This window comes from Cydia splendana, chromosome 26 (assembly GCF_910591565.1).
Source record: "Cydia splendana chromosome 26, ilCydSple1.2, whole genome shotgun sequence".
NCBI lineage: Eukaryota > Metazoa > Arthropoda > Insecta > Lepidoptera > Tortricidae > Cydia > Cydia splendana.
The window spans coordinates 7702677-7717326 of NC_085985.1; positions in this window are offsets into that span (position 1 = coordinate 7702677).

A 14650-nucleotide genomic window follows, 5' to 3' on the forward strand; every position below is an offset into this window, starting at 1 on the left:
AAATATGGCCATGTGATCGTCTAGCTAGTGGTTAGGACCCCTTGAAGTGAACCGCGGCAACCTCAAATTCTTTAATGAGTATCAGCTAAATTTTGGACTCTGACTTTATTTATTATTACCTAGATTTTGAGAACTGATATTTATGGTAATAAAATAATTATTTATGCAAGTAAGAAATAATTTAAAGAAAAATGAATTACAAAAATAGAAAATTATTAGAATTTATTAGTGCAATGTAAATGATGGTGTAAAATTTACTATAATGTATTTAAGTATTACAGCATATATGATGATATAAATATATAAAAATGTTGTTGGTAAAATCCTGCCACACCTATTAAGCTCCCGGGATAACATAGAAGCAGCACTCCTGAGATAAGCTCTTTTACACCCTAGCATTTCAAGGATATTTATAGTTAACTATCATCTTCTAAACGATGTGTGATTTATTCACACGTGCTGCTCCGTACGCCCGATGCAGGTCTGGAAGCTCTTAGTCCGATTTGCAAGTATTAATCGGAACACCTACCCTACCAGTTTAGCCAGACGGGCTATGACCAACACTTCGTAACTTAAGCGCACCTAGATGATGATGAAAAGAAGTGTCAAGTATCCATCAATCATCATAATTACTTATCTTTTTTATGTTCAAAAGCTAGGGATGCTAATCCCTTAGTCCCATTCCCCAGAGCTGATAATCTAGACAGAATTCCTAGTTTTCTAGATGTATAAACGAAGTACCGAGTTTATTCACTAATTATTATGTTTAATCGAGGCCGAAATTGAGTATTCACTCAATTTATCCTTTGTACTGCTTTTGCCTGACAAAGGTTCCCTAAAGCAAACCGTTCTTCAATCCCAGAATAGTCTGCGTTCCTAGATCCAGATTGATAATTAAGAGATTATGTTGTAAATACCTGATTGTATTACTCAGTACCTCGTCCCTACACCAGACAACCAGAAATGAAAAATAAAAATTTATAAAGCCGTTAATGATCCCCATATAAATTAGTAATTAGGAAGATTTAGGCAGATGAACCCTTCACCTTTTAAACACTCGTATTTTAAGATTAAGAAACCATATTTTTAAACCCTTAAAGAGAAATATATATCAACCATATCAATTGCATAGACCAGAACTAAAAAAAGAACCCTAATAAACAACAAAATGAGTGTGTGATTCTACCCTAACTCTACCCATTGTCCCTAATCTAGTACATTCAAAGCATAGTTCGTTCTTACCATCGACCTAATGCTTTGTAATATACGCAAGTGTGGTCCCTACGAGAAGCTGTAACGTTCGGCAGGCGAAACCGAGAAGGCAACCTACAGGCCAGTGTATTTGACTCCCTCCTTATCGCCCGCGGGCATGGTGGATAAGAATAAGTCGCCCTATTCCGTGTATATAAGAGTATCAGTACCCTAGCACACACACATACCGATCACATGGAAAACTCTGCCGCAACAAAGACTATAAGTGCAATATCAGTCATGACAGAAGCCTTTCCCCGCCACCAGCACTAGTATGAACCGGAGCACCGAAATATATAAATATATTTAATAGGAGACCTAGTCTCAATTACTGTCGACTTCAGTAGGCAGGATTTACACCCAATGACGCGCACGTGACGTCCCCACATCCATCTAAACAGCTGGACCTTGAGACTAGTGAGATAATTCGTCTCTTATGTTGATATAGAAGAGACGCCAAGTCCTCTCAAACTTGGAGCAAAAGACTCCTAACCATCCAATCCTTTGGCACCGTTAGGCGGAGTGAATGCTTAGCAGGACAAACTGTCAGTCCAAACAATGATCTGGTTTTAAAATAGCAAAAAGATCCCATAATAAAACACTAAAAATAGCTAAGTTATCGCAAAATTAAACTAACTTAATAGAAAAGTGAAGTTCCCTTAAACACTGTTCCATTCCAAGCCCCGTCCATGCAACGACATTGTCACTGCGTAATATGACGGCACTCAGAACACACGGCGTAGGAAACCTCACAATAACTAAAATCCCATACATGGCAGTAAAGAAACTCCACAACAGCCCATGTCCAGCGTTACGACGATATTGTCTCCGTAAAACCAAACACAGACACAAATTCTAAGTTTAAATTTACCAGGATAATTCCAAGTAAAACAAACACAGAAAAAGTAGCAGAGTAACTTCACTTACCAGTATTACGTAACGCCCGAAAACCAGAGTCACTGCTAGTCCGATGGTTGAAGAATGAATGAACCGAGTCGACGGTCCGCTCCGCCTTTTATAACTTTTTCTAGAGACGAACCGGCGACCTATGCGACATATTGGCGATTAAACGGGGACATACTTGCGACATACTGGCGTCTCGCGACATACTAGCGTCCTAATAGTGACATGCCGGCGACAAGTTGAGACATTCTGGGGCCCCATTGGCGACATGCGCCGTACTGGCGACATGCGACGTATTGGCGACCTATTAGGGACCCACGACATTATGGCGACATAACGGCGACATATCGGCGACAAATTGGTGACATAAACGGTGACACAATAGTGACATAATCGGCGACACAATAGTGACATAACAGTGAATTATAGAGACAAACGCTATTCCAAATATACCAGGGCACCAGAACTGAGGAAGAAGTTATTAGCCTCGTGGCATGTAACGACGTTAGAAGAAAGATCATAAGCTCCATTTTGTTTACTAAGCCATATTCCTTAAATATTAACGTTCACAATTGCTTACTGCAAAGTATAAATCATGTCCCTTTCATTCATGCAGTTTAGAGAAAGATGGAGCTAATTTTAATGACGTCTACGCACACATAGGCAGCAAAGAACGTTCGAAAACATCACGTACGAATTTGTTAACATTATTTTACTTTGAGATATTTTAAGTTTATTTCTGAAAATCGTCCCTGTATTGAAGTATTTTATGTTTATTAGTATCAAATATATTATTTAAGCCATCTGGGATCTAGAGGGTTAATTATTATAATATTTATTTTTGTCTTACGAATTTTAATTTCATGTTTCGAAATTGTACTAGGGCTTCAGCGTAACGGAACGTCGAGCTGTCATTAATGTCACTGTCAACTCAATACTATTTGTTGTTGGTTGTTTTCTGAAGGCTTATTTTGTTTATTTCTAAGCTAAAATAAGGATTAATTAAACAAAAATGCATCTGATAAATAATGAAACATGGAATCAAGTGCTTCAAGTTCCAATTGTTAGAATATTCAATGGAATCATGAACGAAATATGTGACCGCAAGGGACATTAGTATTACAAGGTATTTCCTACTATTTTATGTGTTTTGTAATGAAAAATGAGGCCAATACTAGGCAATAGGCATACGACTAGTCACAGTTCGCCCCCGATTTAAGTGTTTTATGAATTACTACAGTAATTTGTAAAAGACTTCAATCTACTCTAGATTAGTCGGATATATCCCCCCTTTTCTAAACGTGTAGTGTGTGTCTCAATACTAGGTGACCGCTAGTGACTCAGCCCTGAAATTAGCTCATCAGAATTCCGTCAATGAACCGTGACAGCTCTTTCCTCAGCCACCCCGCTTCACCAATAATACCAGGTTGTGGATCTGGCAGGCTACTAATTAACCCGTTCTTGCTAGCTCAACCCGGCCGCGTCGAGTATTACTCTTGTCTCTACCCGAATTGCGCCGTACACTTCCGTAGAAGAGCATCTGTCGAGACAGCAAAAACCCTCCAAGCAAAGCGAAGAGACCTTTTTATAAGTACGAAGCTTTCAAGTTCCATCGCCAAAATTCGAACAGAATTTCACTGCCTTATCACCCTCAGCCACGTTTTCTTGGCGTATGTCTCATACTTGAATAAAATACTCCAACGTTTAAGTTTGTTTGGGTGTGTTTTTTTTTTATTATATATAAACAAACTTAAAATTGACATAAGCAAATACCCCAATATGGTATGATAAAGATATTTTTGTTTGAAAAAAAAAATCGACAAAAATAAATTAAATATTTGCTTATTATTATACCTTATATTGATGAAAGCTTCACAATATATAATTGTACTTAATTAACCTATTGAAAAGAGCCTCGTCCTTTTAGACGCTCCCGGCCCTCAAATATGTCGAGTGTCAGATATATCTCATCCAAAATGAGTGTGTGGGTTTCGTAAGGGTCTTATTACCTTGTGTAGTACTAGCCATAAAAAACTACCCTTGTGAATGGGTCGAAATTTTAACCTACCGATAAGATTTTTCTGGCTAGTTGTGTATCCCATCTCCTCCCCAGTTTGTTCCCCTGCAAATACCGACAAATCTAGTTTGATTACCCTCCAGCTTTTGTCTATCTGTATCAATCCAATCTTTCCAATAAAAGTACATACATCCACTTGACATCCGTCATCTCATATCATACATCTTTTTCATAAATCACCACAGACTCATAACTATAAACACTCAATGCACACACATTTTCATTCCTCCTCTATTACACTTTCACACTGATTTCTACAGACAGCCAACGCATCGATTAGTAATCAAAACGAGAAAAATAAAATATATTTATTGTCTCATAATCATTTGAAAAGGAAGAAAAAAAAACATACTCATTTTGTCCTAGCCTCACACTATCCCAACATTTATGTAGATGATTCCCAGATGATTTTAAAATCCCTCAATTTTCCAACTAATTATTTTATTTTGTTTATTTATTTTTTATTTAGTAATTACTAGTTAAACGTACTTTGACTAAGTATTAGAATCAAATGATACGCACATAAAGAAAAATCTGCACTTTTGTTGTTAGATTTTATGATAACGCTTCGCGATTAATTTCTCTATAATACCTATCTTTCGCTCTCTTACTGTCGTTCAACGCGCAGCATCGACAACCTACTATGCAATAAACCACCGCGGAAGTATACAGACAATAACGAGTCGAACTTGATACGCGCTTAACCATTCCGCTGCCAAACCATGGCAGTCCACGCGGCTGTTTTTAACGTCTAACTATCACTCTATAAGAAGCCCATAACCGTACATTGTATGGCATTTAAACGACCCTAATCTCAATACCCCATCACCAGGTAAAGCCAATACATAAAAAACTGACCTAAAGCGGTAATGCGATCCATACATTTATAATCATAATTATTGACTCTTCTACATTAGCTCATTGGCCAGTCAAAATAATGCAAACATGCTCACAAATAAGTTAAATAAAATAATAAAAGACTTAAGGCCTTCAGGCATCAAGTCCGCCATTTGTACATTTTATTTGTATTTTGTACAATAAAGTTTAAATAAATAAATAAATAAATAAACAAAAGAAAGAAAAACATTTATAATGTTTTGAAAATATTTTAACACGTCTAATTACACCATAAAACACACACCGTTTGACTTAACGTACCTATAAAAGAAATCTCCCGAATCACAATACGATTAGACATGGTATTCAAATTACTATTGTGAGACCTACTGACTCGTTTATGCACTGTCAGCGCTTAAAAATGGAGGCCTAGGCACTCTGAAACATGCCGCGCGAGTGATCAAAAATACGTGAGCGAACATCCAGGTATTTCAAGAAATAGTACCCAGGTGTTCCTAATACAAATACAAATGCATTGGCAGGGTTAGGTAGGTAATTAATCCATCTTTGATATAAAGAGTAAGTAGATAAGTATTTATCTAATCATTGTGCAACAATTCGTTTGTGTAAATAATTTAAAAAAATAGCCTACTGAACATAAATTTATTCATAACTCCAGTTTATTTTATAACGCTACTCGTAGATACATATCCAAAATAAATTTTATTTATGCATAGTTTTTAAGAATTTTGTAAGCAAACAGACCACAGGACTAAAATAAAATAAAGTTCTAAAGGGATCCTAAATATATTAATAACCTTGCAAACCTGTTTAATAAATTAAAACGAATTATTAAAAAAAAACTAAACAAAAAAAAAACTTATTTGCTCGCCGGGATTCGAACCCACTCCACATTCAAGTAATCTTCATACATTTGTCCACCTTGATATCCACTAGACCACGGGAGAGTTACAAGTGACGACAAATTTAACAATGGCTTTCATAACATAGTGTTTTATTGTTTTGTTTTATTTTTCAAGTGTTTTTCGCACTAAATGACTAACAAAGAATTTTATTTATCACATGAAAACCATGTAATATAATGCAATGCCTATGTATATACCTACGAACACATTATTATGGAATCCATTGAAAACGTGTTACTAACCGAATTCCATTTAGAAAAATCAAGAAAGCATGTGATTATATTCATATTGAAACGCTTGAAAGATCTGAACGTCAATTTAGTATTATTTCATATAATGTAAACAAGCTATAATGCGTTTTATATACTAACATATCCTACAATTGTTCTAGGCTTGCCAAAATTTCTACTCACGTGTTTATTTGTTAAACGCACGTTTCTTGGAGATGAATACTATTTTCACCACTTTATCACGTCACTAATTTCACCCACTACACTATTCTACTATTTCAATATAGATTTACTACAGGAAACTACATGATTTTTGTTATTTGTTTTCAAAATGCACTCGTTACTTGCGTCCGCAAAATGCACGTAAAACTAACCATTTCTCGCTCAAATACACATTTACACTCAATTATGGACCTTTTCCGGGTTAGTATCTATATTTATTTTCGCTCTAAACACTGTCCATTCTATTTTATCACTTCTTAATAACATAAATATTTCCGTTCAAACCAAAGTTGTTTCGTTTACGAAACCGCAATATTTTATTTTAACACGTTTTGACCAGACAACATGGCCCCGGTTTGTTGATATGCACTTAAACTAAACCTCACAATGATTTTCATTTATCTCACATAAGGATTTCCATTATTAAACCATCTACAGTCTCATTTTAGGATTAGAATAGGATCCTATAGAAATGCGAATAAATTTAACTATAACTCTTCAATAATTGTTTTTGTGAGTAGCAACACCATTACGACTGTCATCCATTATCTTCCGATATCTATGATCTTCCGTCATAGATGGTAGAATCCTATAGACGTGCTATACTCGCGCGTCCGTGAGGGACAAAACATACGCAACTACACGAGACCGTAACAAGGACAACCAATAATAGCGCTTTCGCTGCCACTCCTACTGAAAGATACGTAAGACTGTCTCGTTCTGTCACCTAGTGAGGGGCTACCATTACCATCGCTATCTATTGATTTTTGCAATTATTATCAATACTAAACGAAATCGTTCGTGTGAACAAGTTTTTACGCATAGACAAAATACTAATAACCAATTTACAATCGCGTACAAGACAAGCGGTGAGACGAGCCGCGAAACGAGACACGGAACGAGAGTGTAAACGGATGCGCGTGTGTCCATGCAATGCGACAAAATCAAAAACATGTCCTAATACTCCTGGCAACATACTAAGCACAACCCACTCAATTTGGTCGGGTTCTTAGTACGACCTGTTAAGCAACAATTCCGATAGATGGCGTGAATAACTGAACTGGTTTTGAAAAACTATTCGAGACTGAATTATAACCGTTCGACAGTGAAACATGAGTGAAACGAAATTTTATCTTTGGCAAATTTTGACTGCTGTCATTTCAGATCCGCCATTATGCTTATTCTTTGAAACATTTATCCTTAATACAAGTAAACTAATCGTGATGTTAATAATTAAAATTACCTCAGTTACCGGCGACATTTTGATCAAATACCTAAACATCGGACAATCGCTCAAAACATGCTCAGAACAAAATTGGAACGCCATTTTGAATACAAGCCATTGCCTTTGTTCCACAATGATTTCCTACAGTAAAATACCACGACGCAAGCTTTACCCGATGTAGCGAGTAAGGATTGCCTCCAAGAATGCCCTAATGGTTTCCAAAATATAGCCCCTTGAAGAATTTACTATAAAACGAATGAAGTGAAAGTTCCGTTTCGTCGCCGCATGGCTGACCTTTTCTCAGCTTGCGTCTTCTATTTTTCTGTGAACCTAGTGCCCCTAACTATGACCTAGTGTTTGAACTATCTAGTACAAAGGATGTGTAATGAGTCTAGCTGTCGATACTGTGAATGAAATGCACTTAAATGTGGAAACTGTTGCTTCAAACAAAGGTAAGATTTTATTCCTCTTCTTTCTTTAAACAAGTTACTGCCATTTAAAAGCTGTTTCACTTATTAGAATATCAATCAGTGGAAAATAATTGATCACAAATTGACCTATCTATCAATAAATCTGCTTTCTATTTGGTCTTATCGAATACAGACAAACATTAAGGTTTCCCTAATTTCATATCATTACGCTTGTAATGTTTTTACCTTATGTAGTGAGTTGCCTTATTTTTATTCTTTGTTCAGCAACAAAACACATTTTTTTCTGCAAAACTTGAAAGTGATCAAAGTAAAAATCAGTATTAAAGGAATGACATGTTGATTTTTGATTTTATACTGTCTGTCTAATGTAATATCTGTTCTTCACTACATGTTTGTTTTCTGCTGCAATAAGATTTACAAAGTATATTTGATTTTTCAGCAAGCTGACAACTTTATTAGAATGAACCCCGGTATACATATATCGTTATCGAAAGAAAAGAAGTTGAAATTTTGCTGTGAAGACTCCCTTGCTATTTTCGATGAATCAAAACAACTGTCAAACGTAAGTATGATATTTCTACTATTAGACATTTACTCACTGGTTTGACCATACTGCTTTTGGAATTTGAAAAATGTTTTCACTCTAAAAAGATGACCCGGCTCAATTTTTTTTCGGAAATATTAACTTTTTGAATTTAGAAGTGCAATATATTATAAAAATCATAATTGTATGATAATGTCAACTAAAAATAAACAAGATTTCTTGCATGGTAATGAAAATTTGTTACTAAATATGTATTTTCTTTACAAAAGGATCCCGCAGTCTTCCGGTAAATTTGATACAATATGTGGGCCTAACCCCAGTCCTGTCATAAATATGCCTCTTTTTGCAATACATCTTACAATATATGCTGTTATTTTTCAGCAACCGAAACCCAATACCTAGTTGTCAGTGAGCGGAGTAAATTTCCATTGATGGGTTCTTCCGAGCCTTTCAACAGTCCCCTAGTAAGTATAACACCCATGCTACTAAAAAGCTACTGTAACATATACATATGTACCTAGAAAAACAAACTTCTAAATTTTTCATCGCTCTCAAAAATAAAATAAAAATTGATTTTATTTTTATCTTGACTGTAAAGACCCTACTTGTACTAAATAATAAACACTTTTAATGAGACTTATAAATAGGTTCTCTTATATATACCCTACTTTAGCTAACTTTTATACTTTATCAATTTCAGAGTTCCCGGAGAAATGGCATCGCTCCGCAGTAACAATATGCCTGCCTTCAATGTACATGTATAGACTGTCTCCAGTCATGACGGGTATTTTATTTCATTATATAAATACCAAACTTATCATAAGCTATAAAAACTCTTAACTTATGTCTGACTCTAATATTTCAAAATAATGAGCGAAGAGGTTCCGGATGAAAGATCAGAGATATGAAAACTGCCATTAACCTTACATCCTATTATGATTTTGTTGACTAAGTAACTTAATCTAGCTTATTTGTGACCTCACTTTATGGAAATGTGCCCTGTAAGGCAAAGATTCTCAAACTTTTTTTTGGATTTTGAAGAATTTAAGTACTGTCTAGTCTACTTTTGTGAAACCTAATATTTCCTATGAGTGTATTTGACAATAAAATAATGATGCGCCCCCTCTAATGAATGACTGTTGATATTTTACTACTATTATTGTACTTATTCAACTCTTTTCTCTAAATTTTCCCTAATACTTGTCTATTTTATTCCAGGCTACCAAGAACCTCTGACTGCTGATACTTTAAGACTCCTGTTCGATGGCGGCATCTCAAGAATTTTGCTGTTAAGGTCGCTCTAACCTTCAATGAATACTAGAAAGAAAATAGAAAACGTGTTGCAGAGCGTAGGTACTAGCGTGCTAGCTTACCGACTAACTATTACTTGATCGCAATCAAAATACAATAAAAAGTACCGTCAGCAGAACTGTACTGTGATCCTAAGTTAACAAGCTACCTTCATAGTACAAATATGTCTTTGTATGCACGCTGTTCGTCCAACTAATTGGCGTGTTACATTTCTCAATTGATTTTCATGAAATTATTTGAGCGGCTTTGATAATGACAATGAGGTTTACAAGGCAGCTCGCAAAAGTCCTTGTAAATAATAGTAATAACTATAACCAGTAAACTATACATATCTCAGCGCTGTTCTCGATAAATGTTGTGACTCTTAGGGATCCGTACTGAAAAATATGTAGATAAACTTTCATACAAATGTGTATGTTCTACTTATGCTCCAATAGTGATTGCAGCATGTACTATTACTGTTTTCTTAACCTAAATATCCATAAATTGGCCTAAAAATAGTCTTAACATACTATTTCCTATTCAAATCCAAGCACATACATACATAATGCTCATTTTTCTTATCCTACGGTAGCAAATGTATGATGTTTTCGTACATTAATGAAATTTAAGCTTATTACTAGCATGTGTGGTTGTCATTCGGACCCACACGTGAAGCAAATAAAACCTAACAGAATTATCTGTAATATCTGTTTCTTACTCTTACTCTATGATTGACAGGCCTATGCAGGACCGTACATACATATTATGCAATCTGTAACTTAACTAGTTTATTATAGTGACAGCTTATCAGTAAACAAAGCATGTAACAAAGATGGAACTCCAATGTTCTGACATATAAGTACCTACAGCTATTTATTTTTTTATGATATAGAGGGCAAAATAACAGACAAATTACCCGGTGGTGAATGATTACTGTTCCCTCGCATAACCAGAGTGGTTGCAAATGCATTGCCGACATTTAAGATGGGAGAATATGAAAGTTGTGAAATACGCCCCCAGTGGCTTAGTATTCCTGCGTGTAAATGAACAATTACACGCCCCCATAATTTAACAACTAATGTATATATTTGTAATACGCCCCCGGTTCTTTAATATTTCAAGAAAGTCTACGTGAAATGAACAGTTTCACGCCCCCATGATTTTTCGACTAAAGTATATGTGCTTACACAACTAGATATCTTATCTGACCACATCCTAGGCTAACTTAGGTAAACTAATTTTATCTCTAGACTATGGTAACAGCCTCCTAACCCAACCTGAAGTATGTCTACAAATGATGCCTGGCAAAGGCGCATCTACCACGAATATGCGTTTCCAAGTCATGGACATTATTTGTTAATCTAAGTATGTATTTATCTATACAAGTATGTACTGCGCCTCCTAGTACCAGCAGTACAAACTTTGCCTAGCCCGACGCCAAGTTGATATGTGAAAGATTGTCCCTAGAATATTTATTTATTTATTATTGGTACCTGCAATGAAGCTAATTTCTTAATGAATGTATGACAGGAGATAAATAAGACTGATTGTTTTCGCTTAAAATAAGCGTTAATAAGTGCTAATGTTATACTACATAGGCTTTAATTTTGTTACTTTGTTTTTCAGATATCAAAGACGCAATAAGATGGATCTTAGTAGTGATGACAAACATCTTAAGCTGAGGAATATGAAAATAAATCCCTAATTACGGCGAGCAGAGAACGAGTAAAAAATGTAGTACCAAACTCGTCAAGAGATGGCGCCACCTCCGAGATAGAACGCGCCAACGACGTGTCAACGTAGAATCTTGATATCCGAGATGCAAATTACCGATAGTTTTTAAATGTTAGGAGAAGATTAATGCTTGGTTGGCTGCATAAGTGCATACCCCTGCTGAGGTCACAGCAGCCACGCACAAGTTATGAGTAATTGTACATAGTTAGTGTTGTAATAAATAAACCGACTAAGATAATTACGTTGTTTTCGCCTGCGGATAGTAACCCTTACTACAGTAATAGTAATAGTAATAGTTTTTTTTTTCTACATGTACATAGTAGCTATTGAATAATAAACTTAATGTTTCATGACTTTTATTTAAGACCTTTCCACGTGTACATAATAACTATTGAATAATAAAATTAATGCTTCATGACTTTTATTTAAACCCGTTTTAAAAGCAGAGTCCAAAATCAAGTGTACCCATTCCATTTCACGTACAACAAAATGTAGCCTGAAAGGCTACTTTTACATAGATATACCTTAAAAAACCGTAGTAACACAGGTAAACTACATCCTGCGTCACGGACTCACCAAAATGTACCTCCCCCCCTTTCTACTTACTTACCTACTCGTAATATGAACACCCCCTTTAGATATACCCCTAAAATATGGCCATGTGATCGTCTAGCTAGTGGTTAGGACCCCTTGAAGTGAACCGCGGCAACCTCAAATTCTTTAATGAGTATCAGCTAAATTTTGGACTCTGACTTTATTTATTATTACCTAGATTTTGAGAACTGATATTTATGGTAATAAAATAATTATTTATGCAAGTAAGAAATAATTTAAAGAAAAATGAATTACAAAAATAGAAAATTATTAGAATTTATTAGTGCAATGTAAATGATGGTGTAAAATTTACTATAATGTATTTAAGTATTACAGCATATATGATGATATAAATATATAAAAATGTTGTTGGTAAAATCCTGCCACACCTATTAAGCTCCCGGGATAACATAGAAGCAGCACTCCTGAGATAAGCTCTTTTACACCCTAGCATTTCAAGGATATTTATAGTTAACTATCATCTTCTAAACGATGTGTGATTTATTCACACGTGCTGCTCCGTACGCCCGATGCAGGTCTGGAAGCTCTTAGTCCGATTTGCAAGTATTAATCGGAACACCTACCCTACCAGTTTAGCCAGACGGGCTATGACCAACACTTCGTAACTTAAGCGCACCTAGATGATGATGAAAAGAAGTGTCAAGTATCCATCAATCATCATAATTACTTATCTTTTTTATGTTCAAAAGCTAGGGATGCTAATCCCTTAGTCCCATTCCCCAGAGCTGATAATCTAGACAGAATTCCTAGTTTTCTAGATGTATAAACGAAGTACCGAGTTTATTCACTAATTATTATGTTTAATCGAGGCCGAAATTGAGTATTCACTCAATTTATCCTTTGTACTGCTTTTGCCTGACAAAGGTTCCCTAAAGCAAACCGTTCTTCAATCCCAGAATAGTCTGCGTTCCTAGATCCAGATTGATAATTAAGAGATTATGTTGTAAATACCTGATTGTATTACTCAGTACCTCGTCCCTACACCAGACAACCAGAAATGAAAAATAAAAATTTATAAAGCCGTTAATGATCCCCATATAAATTAGTAATTAGGAAGATTTAGGCAGATGAACCCTTCACCTTTTAAACACTCGTATTTTAAGATTAAGAAACCATATTTTTAAACCCTTAAAGAGAAATATATATCAACCATATCAATTGCATAGACCAGAACTAAAAAAAGAACCCTAATAAACAACAAAATGAGTGTGTGATTCTACCCTAACTCTACCCATTGTCCCTAATCTAGTACATTCAAAGCATAGTTCGTTCTTACCATCGACCTAATGCTTTGTAATATACGCAAGTGTGGTCCCTACGAGAAGCTGTAACGTTCGGCAGGCGAAACCGAGAAGGCAACCTACAGGCCAGTGTATTTGACTCCCTCCTTATCGCCCGCGGGCATGGTGGATAAGAATAAGTCGCCCTATTCCGTGTATATAAGAGTATCAGTACCCTAGCACACACACATACCGATCACATGGAAAACTCTGCCGCAACAAAGACTATAAGTGCAATATCAGTCATGACAGAAGCCTTTCCCCGCCACCAGCACTAGTATGAACCGGAGCACCGAAATATATAAATATATTTAATAGGAGACCTAGTCTCAATTACTGTCGACTTCAGTAGGCAGGATTTACACCCAATGACGCGCACGTGACGTCCCCACATCCATCTAAACAGCTGGACCTTGAGACTAGTGAGATAATTCGTCTCTTATGTTGATATAGAAGAGACGCCAAGTCCTCTCAAACTTGGAGCAAAAGACTCCTAACCATCCAATCCTTTGGCACCGTTAGGCGGAGTGAATGCTTAGCAGGACAAACTGTCAGTCCAAACAATGATCTGGTTTTAAAATAGCAAAAAGATCCCATAATAAAACACTAAAAATAGCTAAGTTATCGCAAAATTAAACTAACTTAATAGAAAAGTGAAGTTCCCTTAAACACTGTTCCATTCCAAGCCCCGTCCATGCAACGACATTGTCACTGCGTAATATGACGGCACTCAGAACACACGGCGTAGGAAACCTCACAATAACTAAAATCCCATACATGGCAGTAAAGAAACTCCACAACAGCCCATGTCCAGCGTTACGACGATATTGTCTCCGTAAAACCAAACACAGACACAAATTCTAAGTTTAAATTTACCAGGATAATTCCAAGTAAAACAAACACAGAAAAAGTAGCAGAGTAACTTCACTTACCAGTATTACGTAACGCCCGAAAACCAGAGTCACTGCTAGTCCGATGGTTGAAGAATGAATGAACCGAGTCGACGGTCCGCTCCGCCTTTTATAACTTTTTCTAGAGACGAACCGGCGACCTATGCGACATATTGGCGATTAAACGGGGAC